Source organism: Salmo salar, chromosome ssa02, assembly GCF_905237065.1.
Source record: "Salmo salar chromosome ssa02, Ssal_v3.1, whole genome shotgun sequence".
Classification (NCBI taxonomy): Eukaryota; Metazoa; Chordata; class Actinopteri; order Salmoniformes; family Salmonidae; genus Salmo; species Salmo salar.
This window is the reverse complement of record NC_059443.1, coordinates 8353467-8364927: the sequence shown is the minus strand read 5'-3', so window position 1 is coordinate 8364927 and position 11461 is coordinate 8353467.

Sequence of the window (11461 nt, the reverse complement as noted above, 5' to 3'; positions counted from 1 at the left end):
GGTCAACCCTACTCCCTACTCCCTAGTCTCTCACCAGCTCCAAGTCAACCCTACTCCCTAGTCTCTCACCAGCTCCAAGTCAACCCTACTCCCTACTCCCTAGCCACTAGTCTCTCACCAGCTCCAAGTCAACCCTACTCCCTACTCCCTAGCCACTAGTCTCTCACCAGCTCCAAGTCAACCCTACTCCCTACTCCCTAGCCACTAGTCTCTCACCAGCTCCAAGTCAACCCTACTCCCTACTCCCTAGCCACTAGTCTCTCACCAGCTCCAGGTCAACCCTACTCCCTACTCCCTAGTCTCTCACCAGCTCCAAGTCAACCCTACTCCCTACTCCCTAGCCACTAGTCTCTCACCAGCTCCAAGTCAACCCTACTCCCTACTCCCTAGCCACTAGTCTCTCACCAGCTCCAGGTCAACCCTAGCCCCTACTCCTTAGTCTCTCACCGGCTCCAAATCAACCATTCTCCCTACTCCCTAGCCCCTACTCCCTAGCCCCTACTCCCTAGTCTCTCACCAGCTCCAGGTCAACCCTACTCCCTAGCCCCTACTCCCTACTCCCTAGTCTCTCACCAGCTCCAGGTCAACCCTACTCCCTACTCCCTAGCCCCTACTCCCTAGCCACTAGTCTCTCACCAGCTCCAAGTCAACCCTACTCCCTACTCCGTAGCCACTAGTCTCTCACCAGCTCTAGGTCAACCCTACTCCCTACTCCCTAGCCACTAGTCTCTCACCAGCTCCAAGTCAACCCTACTCCCTACTCCCTAGCCACTAGTCTCTCACCAGCTCCAAGTCAACCCTACTCCCTACTCCGTAGCCACTAGTCTCTCACCAGCTCCAGGTCAACCCTACTCCCTACTCCCTAGTCTCTCACCAGCTCCAAGTCAACCCTACTCCCTACTCCCTAGCCACTAGTCTCTCACCAGCTCCAAGTCAACCCTACTCCCTACTCCCTACTCCCTAGTCTCTCACCAGCTCCAAGTCAACCCTACTCCCTACTCCCTAGCCACTAGTCTCTCACCAGCTCCAAGTCAACCCTACTCCCTACTCCGTAGCCACTAGTCTCTCACCAGCTCCAGGTCAACCCTACTCCCTAGTCACTAGTCTCTCACCAGCTCCAAGTCAACCCTACTCCCTAGTCTCTCACCAGCTCCAGGTCAACCCTACTCCCTAGCCACTAGTCTCTCACCAGCTCCAAGTCAACCCTACTCCCTACTCCCTAGCCACTAGTCTCTCACCAGCTCCAGGTCAACCCTACTCCCTACTCCCTAGTCTCTCACCAGCTCCAAGTCAACCCTACTCCCTACTCCCTAGCCACTAGTCTCTCACCAGCTCCAAGTCAACCCTACTCCCTACTCCCTAGCCACTAGTCTCTCACCAGCTCCAAGTCAACCCTACTCCCTACTCCCTAGCCACTAGTCTCTCACCAGCTCCAAGTCAACCCCTACTCCCTACTCCCTAGCCACTAGTCTCTCACCAGCTCCAAGTCAACCCTACTCCCTACTCCCTAGCCACTAGTCTCTCACCAGCTCCAAGTCAACCCTACTCCCTACTCCCTAGCCACTAGTCTCTCACCAGCTCCAAGTCAACCCTACTCCCTAGTCACTAGTCTCTCACCAGCTCCAAGTCAACCCTACTCCCTACTCCGTAGCCACTAGTCTCTCACCAGCTCCAGGTCAACCCTACTCCCTACTCCCTCGCCACTAGTCTCTCACCAGCTCCAAGTCAACCCTACTCCCTACTCCCTAGCCACTAGTCTCTCACCAGCTCCAAGTCAACCCTACTCCCTACTCCCTAGTCTCTCACCAGCTCCAAGTCAACCCTACTCCCTACTCCCTAGCCACTAGTCTCTCACCAGCTCCAAGTCAACCCTACTCCCTACTCCCTAGCCACTAGTCTCTCACCAGCTCCAAGTCAACCCTACTCCCTACTCCCTAGCCACTAGTCTCTCACCAGCTCCAGGTCAACCCTACTCCCTACTCCCTAGTCTCTCACCAGCTCCAAGTCAACCCTACTCCCTACTCCCTAGCCACTAGTCTCTCACCAGCTCCAAGTCAACCCTACTCCCTACTCCCTAGCCACTAGTCTCTCACCAGCTCCAAGTCAACCCTACTCCCTACTCCCTAGCCACTAGTCTCTCACCAGCTCCAAGTCAACCCTACTCCCTACTCCCTAGCCACTAGTCTCTCACCAGCTCCAGGTCAACCCTACTCCCTACTCCCTAGTCTCTCACCAGCTCCAAGTCAACCCTACTCCCTAGCCACTAGTCTCTCACCAGCTCCAAGTCAACCCTACTCCCTACTCCCTAGCCACTAGTCTCTCACCAGCTCCAAGTCAACCCTACTCCCTACTCCCTAGCCACTAGTCTCTCACCAGCTCCAAGTCAACCCTACTCCCTACTCCCTAGCCACTAGTCTCTCACCAGCTCCAAGTCAACCCTACTCCCTACTCCCTAGCCACTAGTCTCTCACCAGCTCCAAGTCAACCCTACTCCCTAGCCACTAGTCTCTCACCAGCTCCAAGTCAACCCTACTCCCTACTCCCTAGCCACTAGTCTCTCACCAGCTCCAAGTCAACCCTACTCCCTACTCCCTAGTCTCTCACCAGCTCCAAGTCAACCCTACTCCCTACTCCCTAGTCACTAGTCTCTCACCAGCTCCAAGTCAACCCTACTCCCTAGCCACTAGTCTCTCACCAGCTCCAAGTCAACCCTCCACCCTAGCCAAAAAACACACAGGTGCAAAACCAAGGTGACTTACAGAGGGAGTGTGGTGATATAATGTCCTGAAAGCATGATGGTGTACTTACTAGGGGCACATGCTAAAATAAATGTATGAGATGGGTAGCTAATTAAGTGTCATTGTAGCAAAGTATCTATAAACAAAACATCTGAGCTGTTAAAATGTTCCTTCATGTTTGTTCTATTATCTATACAATAGGCCATCATTGATTTTGGACCAATAGGCCATCATTGATTTTGGACCAATAGGCCATCATTGATTTTGGACCAATAGGCCATCATTGATTTTGGACCAATAGGCCATCATTGATTTTGGACCAATAGGCCATCATTGATTTTGGACCAATAGGCCATCATTGATTTTGGACCAATAGGCCATCATTGATTTTGGACCAATAGGCCATCATTGATTTTGGACCAATAGGCCATCATTGATTTTGGACCAATAGGCCTGGCATATTCCACATTTCAAGGAGCTTTCCGTTTTGATTGGGTTATTTTGCCTAAAAACCTTTAGGCCTATACCTATAAATACATTTTTTTTTTAACTCGGCATCCCTGCCCAGCCTGGCAAGAGCGGCCAAAAGGGTGTTTAGCATCCGCAGTGGCTCTGAAAGCTCTGCTCTCCAGGCACCATGGCAAGTACCACTCGGGCCAAACGGGTGTTTCTAAAAATGGATTCAAAGGCACTTTAGCCTTTTAAGGGATTTTTCATTTAATTTGTATTTAATTCAAAGTCACAGCCTATATGCGCAATTTATAGACTGTAATAATTGAATACAACCAAATGTTGTTTAAATGTCCCTGACTCTCTACCAGCCTAGTGTCGCTATGCTTCACAACTTCTTTCTTTGTAGGCCATAGGCTTGAAATAATGTAAATAATATAGCCTAAATAATGAATGGTTCCTTCTCAGGCTCCCTGTCAGGCTGCTGACCTGTTTACAGTGTTTATACCGTATGCTGTTTACTATAACATTTAGAAATCATGAGCGCTTCTTACGTTCACCTTTTCATAAATACCTTTCATTCAAATCATATGGTCTTCAATACTTCAAACCCAAATGGTAGGTCCAGGTAGTCACAACAATAGATGGCTGTTGGTTAAATGGTGATTCTAATAAATGGAGTGAATTTGGAGTGGCAGTTAGGACTTGTTTTCTCCTGTGACTGCCGAGCGGTTGGGAAAGGATTTGGAGCGCTGGAGCAGCATCACTCCAAGAGCGATTTCCGACCGCTCAACGCCGCTCAAATACTCTGGTTACTATGGACTAGTGCAGGGGTAGGGAACCCTGTTCCTGTAGTGCAGCAGGTAATGCAGGACTTGGTTCCAACTAGGCACCACACACCACACCTGACCAACTGAGCTAATTGATCAGTTCAATGATTGCCTAAATTCAACAAACCTGGTCTTTCAGGTCAGTTAAATAAAAAACATGAATCTCCTGCTAGCGCCCCAGGACCAGGGGTGGGGGTCAATTTGGAATTGGAGCAACAGAGAACCAGCTGAAGAATTGGTCTGAAACTCTCTCTTTGGAGTGACCAGACAGACAGCCAGGCGGCCAGCCAGACAGACAGCCAGACGGCCAGCCAGACCGACAGCCAGGCGGCCAGCCAGACAGACAGCCAGACAGACAGCCAGACAGACACACAGCCAGACAGACAGCCAGACGGCCAGCCAGGCGGCCAGCCAGACAGACAGCCAGGCGGCCAGCCAGACAGACAGCCAGACAGACAGCCAGACAGACACACAGCCAGACAGACAGCCAGACAGACACACAGCCAGACAGACAGCCAGACAGACAGCCAGACACACAGCCAGACAGACAGCCAGGCGGCCAGCCAGCCAGACAGACAGCCAGGCGGCCAGCCAGACAGACAGCCAGACGGCCAGCCAGGCGGCCAGCTAGACAGACAGCCAGACAGACAGCCAGACAGACACACAGCCAGACAGACAGCCAGACACACAGCCAGACAGACAGCCAGGCGGCCAGCCAGCACACAGCCAGACAGACAGCCAGGCGGCCAGCCAGACACACAGCCAGACAGACAGCCAGACAGACAGCCAGGCGGCCAGCCAGACAGACAGCCAGACAGACAGCCAGACAGACAGCCAGGCGGCCAGCCAGACAGACAGCCAGACAGACAGCCAGACAGACAGCCAGGCGGCCAGCCAGACAGACAGCCAGACAGACAGCCAGACAGACAGCCAGACGGCCAGCCAGACAGACAGCCAGGCGGCCAGCCAGACACACAGCCAGACAGACAGCCAGACAGACAGCCAGGCGGCCAGCCAGCCAGACAGACAGCCAGGCGGCCAGCCAGACAGACAGCCAGGCGGCCAGCCAGCCATACAGTATTGTGATGCGGTGCTGGGTCTGAGGCTGTGGCTAAGGCAGACAGGATCCCCTTACAAAACCAAGCCACAGATGGAGTCCCTGTAAATCTAGCAGTCAAAAGCAGATATCCAGACAGCATTGTCCCCAGCACCCTATTCTTGCGGCCAAGTAGTGCACTATATAGGGAATAGGTTGCCATTTGGGGCAAAGTCCCCTTCATGTAGAGCTGAGCTCACAAGAAACACCTGTGTTGACAACTCAGTCTGTCATCCATAGGTCTATGTACTGCTGTCCCACAGGATAGTGTCTGTCACAGGATAGTGTCTGTCACAGGATAGTGTCTGTCACAGGATAAGTATAGTGTCTGTCACAGGATAGTGTCTGTCACAGGATAAGGATAGTGTCTGTCACAGGATAAGTATAGTGTCTGTCACAGGATAGTGTCTGTCACAGGATAAGGATAGTGTCTGTCACAGGATAGTGTCTGTCACAGGAAAAGTATAGTGTCTTTCACAGGATAGTGTCTGTCACAGGATAAGTATAGTGTCTTTCACAGGATAGTGTCTGTCACAGGATAAGTATAGTGTCTTTCACAGGATAGTGTCTGTCACAGGATAAGGATAGTGTCTTTCACAGGATAGTGTCTGTCACAGGATAAGTATAGTGTCTTTCACAGGATAGTGTCTGTCACAGGATAAGGATAGTGTCTGTCACAGGATAGTGTCTGTCACAGGATAAGTATAGTGTCTTTCACAGGATAGTGTCTGTCACAGGATAAGGATAGTGTCTGTCACAGGAAAATGTCTGTCACATGATAAGGATAGTGTGTCAAGGATAGTGTCTGTCACAGGATAAGGATAGTGTCTGTCACAGGATAAGTATAGTGTCTTTCACAGGATAGTGTCTGTCACAGGATAAGGATAGTGTCTGTCACAGGACAATGTCTGTCACATGATAAGGATAGTGTGTCACAGGATAGTGTCTGTCCGGAAGTGGCGACCCGTCATTCAGGGCTGTTTTGAGCCCCACCTGTTTAGCTAAAGAATATATATATATATTGTTGTTGTTGTTGCCTGTTTTGCATGTTATTTTGGCATTAATACATGTAATATACATAAAGCCACATACAAACATTGTCTCTTTTTTGTTTTCTTGAGTGAGACATCTCCAACATGCAGGTGTTTCATCCTAACTCAGTGTTTTCTTGAGAAAGACATCTCCAACATGCAGGTGATTCATCCTAACTCAGTGTTTTCTTGAGTGAGACATCTCCAACATGCAGGTGATTCATCCTAGCTCAGTGTTTTCTTGAGAAAGACATCTCCAACATGCAGGTGATTCATCCTAACTCAGTGTTTTCTTGAGTGAGACATCTCCAACATGCAGGTGATTCATCCTAGCTCAGTGTTTTCTTGAGAAAGACATCTCAACATGCAGGTGATTCATCCTAGCTCAGTGTTTTCTTGAGTAAGACATCTCCAACATGCAGGTGATTCATCCTAGCTCAGTGTTTTCTTGAGAAAGACATCTCCAACATGCAGGTGATTCATCCTAACTCAGTGTTTTCTTGAGTGAGACATCTCAACATGCAGGTGATTCATCCTAGCTCAGTGTTTTCTTGAGAAAGACATCTCAACATGCAGGTGATTCATCCTAGCTCAGTGTTTTCTTGAGTAAGACATCTCCAACATGCAGGTGATTCATCCTAGCTCAGTGTTTTCTTGAGAAAGACATCTCCAACATGCAGGTGATTCATCCTAACTCAGTGTTTTCTTGAGTGAGACATCTCAACATGCAGGTGATTCATCCTAGCTCAGTGTTTTCTTGAGAAAGACATCTCCAACATGCAGGTGATTCATCCTAGCTCAGTGTTTTCTTGAGTAAGACATCTCCAACATGCAGGTGATTCATCCTAGCTCAGTGTTTTCTTGAGTGAGACATCTCCAACATGCAGGTGATTCATCCTAGCTCAGTGTTTTCTTGAGAAAGACATCTCCAACATGCAGGTGATTCATCCTAGCTCAGTGTTTTCTTGAGTGAGACATCTCAACATGCAGGTGATTCATCCTAGCTCAGTGTTTTCTTGAGTAAGACATCTCCAACATGCAGGTGTTTCATCCTAGCTCAGTGTTTTCTGTGGTGGTGGGGCAGGCAGCGGAAAATACACAGCGTAGGGGTTGGTCATGTTCTCTAGTTGTGAAGTGATTGGCTCAGTGTTCTGTCACTCCTGGGGACACTTCGTCACGTCAAAATCTATAGGGAGAGCTCGAAAATTCAAGCCTCTTGGGTGCTGCCATAGAGTTACATTAGAAGTGCCCATCCAAGAAGACTCAAGGTCATTGGCCACAGATAAAATTACATCAAATCACATTATATCTACCGTAGCTTTGATTGGACTGATCATGTCAACATCATACTTTCAAAATCTTAGCTAGCAAGCATGCAGTCATCATCATGAATCAAGTTGACAATCTACTGGCAAATCCTTTTCAAGCCTTGTCATATGAATAGAATTTATAGATAAAACGTATCGGTGCTCATTGGCCATTGGACATAAACATTACACAACAAGTTGGAAATTGCAAATTCAGGAATCAGTGGCTGACTGCAAGTGTTGCAAAGCAATCACTAGCCTGCTATTCAGTGGAAAGGGTGTATGGTCCAAGTCTGGGTTTAAGGGTCTCTTTTCCAAGCTTAAAAGGTTAAACATTCACATGCAACACCATGGGCCAGAAAAGATTGAATACATTGGCCAAGCCGTCAATCCAGCATGACTTCTGCCACGCTCAAAACAACTGGAAACTCAGAACTGTGAATTCTCAGACTTCAGTGAGTTCAAGACAACTGGGAACTCGTAAAGAAACGAGCTCCGACTGGGAAAATACGTTTTGAACGGTTATCCAACTCGGAATACCAAGTCGGGAACTCGGGCCTCTTTCAAGAGTTACGACTGGAAGATCACTGACTTCATGATTCTACCTTGTTTCTTTTGAGTTCCCAGTTGTCTTGACAGCACCATAAATCCAGAGAATAGCAGACTTTGATGACAAAGTTTGATGACAAAATTTGGCCACAAGAAGGACCACCGCACCACCTTCCTGTTCAAGTGATAACAGCACAACAAGGTGAGTCCAAAAATGTCTTGTATGCTGCTGCATAAATGATGTAATATGCCAGAGAGATATGTATACTGTAGCTAAGAAAGCAATACTGAGTGTATGTTGTGTAGTAAGCTGTTAGTAGCCCATGTGCCTCCCCCTAATAATTTGGTCCCTTTCCCCCTCATAACTTAGCCTACTGTTCTAACTTGGTGGTGCACATGTAGCCTATAGCCTGTTTTAGAGAAATGTAATCATCAAATATTGTAAGAGCTTTCATTGTCTGCTTATATGCCCCCTTTATTTATCCTACGGTTCTGACTTGGTGTGCAGAGAGAATACTGTAAGAACGGCTCATGTTCTGAATTCTGTTGCTGTACATTTCAAAAGTGATAAACAGTTATATTGACAACGTCTGTCCTAGCTCTCTCACTAATGTCTTGATCAAAATTACGATTGCCTCTTATCCGCTCGTCGTCCCCTTATGCCATAGTTTATACATCTCAATTGTCAGTAGAAACCACATTTGTTTAAGCAAGTCAGCCATATCAGCTATGTTTTTTTAAAGGCAGTAAATGAGTCTGAATGAACTGTTTCGCTGCCAGACAAGGCTCTATTGATAGCCAGGTGTAGCGGTGGTAAGGATTCACTCCATGGTGCTGAAAAGAAAGCTCTTCTGTTGGGACGATTTTATGTAGGCCCTAACAGTTTGTGGGCACTGTTTGTCCCCGTTTGACACTGTTATAGTGCAATTCATGTATTGTTTAGTGTTGTGTTGTGTAGTGACTTTGCTGGCATGCATCCCAAATTTGTTTTGGGATTTTGCCCCACCAAGATTTACATGCTAAAATCACCACTGCTGTCTGGCAACCTCTAACTCAGTCTCTTCTCTGGGTCACCGTGGAGAGCACTACCTCTAACGCAGTCTCTTCTCTGGGTCACCGTGGAGAGCACTACCTCTAACTCAGTCTCTTCTCTGGGTCACTGTGGAGAGCACTACCTCTAACTCAGTCTCTTCTCTGGGTCACCGTGGAGAGCACTACCTCTAACTCAGTCTCTTCTCTGGGTCACCGTGGAGAGCACTACCTCTAACGCAGTCTCTTCTCTGGGTCACCGTGGAGAGCACTACCTCTAACGCAGTCTCTTCTCTGGGTCACCGTGGAGAGCACTACCTCTAACTCAGTCTCTTCTCTGGGTCACTGTGGAGAGCACTACCTCTAACTCAGTCTCTTCTCTGGGTCACTGTGGAGAGCACTACCTCTAACTCAGTCTCTTCTCTGGGTCACTGTGGAGAGCACTACCTCTAACTCAGTCTCTTCTCTGGGTCACTGTGGAGAGCACTACCTCTAACTCAGTCTCTTCTCTGGGTCACTGTGGAGAGCACTACCTCTAACGCAGTCTCTTCTCTGGGTCACTGTGGAGAGCACTACCTCTAACTCAGTCTCTTCTCTGGGTCACTGTGGAGAGCACTACCTCTAACGCAGTCTCTTCTCTGGGTCACTGTGGAGAGCACTACCTCTAACTCAGTCTCTTCTCTGGGTCACTGTGGAGAGCACTACCTCTAACGCAGTCTCTTCTCTGGGTCACTGTGGAGAGCACTACCTCTAACGCAGTCTCTTCTCTGGGTCACTGTGGAGAGCACTACCTCTAACTCAGTCTCTTCTCTGGGTCACTGTGGAGAGCACTACCTCTAACGCAGTCTCTTCTCTGGGTCACTGTGGAGAGCACTACCTCTAACGCAGTCTCTTCTCTGGGTCACTGTGGAGAGCACTACCTCTAACTCAGTCTCTTCTCTGGGTCACCGTGGAGAGCACTACCTCTAACTCAGTCTCTTCTCTGGGTCACCGTGGAGAGCACTACCTCTAACGCAGTCTCTTCTCTGGGTCACTGTGGAGAGCACTACCTCTAACTCAGTCTCTTCTCTGGGTCACTGTGGAGAGCACTACCTCTAACTCAGTCAATTCTCTGGGTCACTGTGGAGAGCACTACCTCTAACGCAGTCTCTTCTCTGGGTCACTGTGGAGAGCACTACCTCTAACACAGTCTCTTCTCTGGGTCACTGTGGAGAGCACTACCTCTAACTCAGTCTCTTCTCTGGGTCACCGTGGAGAGCACTACCTCTAACTCAGTCTCTTCTCTGGGTCACTGTGGAGAGCACTACCTCTAACTCAGTCTCTTCTCTGGGTCACTGTGGAGAGCACTACCTCTAACGCAGTCTCTTCTCTGGGTCACCGTGGAGAGCACTACCTCTAACACAGTCTCTTCTCTGGGTCACTGTGGAGAGCACTACCTCTAACGCAGTCTCTTCTCTGGGTCACTGTGGAGAGCACTACCTCTAACGCAGTCTCTTCTCTGGGTCACTGTGGAGAGCACTATCTCTAACGCAGTCTCTTCTCTGGGTCACTGTGGAGAGCACTACCTCTAACTCAGTCTCTTCTCTGGGTCACTGTGGAGAGCACTACCTCTAACTCAGTCTCTTCTCTGGGTGACCGTGGAGAGCACTACCTCTAACTCAGACTGTTAACTAGCACCACCTAGTGAAACCAGTCTTAAAACACAACCTTTGAAAATAATATTGCACCAATGACACAGCATTTCAACTATGAAGCATACAGTAACATACTGAACAAAAATATAAACACAACATGCAACAATTTCAACGATTTTACTGAGTTACAGTTCATATAAGGAAATCAGTCAATTTAAATAAATTCATTAGGCCTTAAAATATGGATTTCACATGACTGGGCAGGGGTGCAGCCATGGGGGGCCTGGGAGGGCATAGGCCCACCGACTAGGGAGCCAGGCCCAGCCAATCAGAATGAGTTTTTCCCCACAAAAGGGCTTTATTACAGACAGAAAGACTCCTCTGGTCTCAGACAACCCCACAGGTGAAGAATCCGGATGTGGAGGTCCTAGGCTGGCGTGGTTACACGTGGTCTGCGGTTGTGAGGCCAGTTGGACGTAATTCTCTAAAATGACATTGGAGGCAGCTAATAGTAGAGAAATTCACATTAAATTGTCTAGCAAGTTCTGGTGGACATTCCTGCAGTCAGGGTGCCAAATGCACACTCCCTCAAAACTTGAGACATGTAAGGGCTGTCTTCAGGAATGGACCAAAATGCAGCGGAGTTTTAGTATTCATCTTTCAATTTAATTAGAAAGAACACTATAACAAACAAAACAAGGAAACTGACAGCCAACAGTCCTGTCAGGTGCAAACACACTAAACAAGAAACAATTACCCACAACCCCAAAGAAAAACACACACTACTATATAGGACT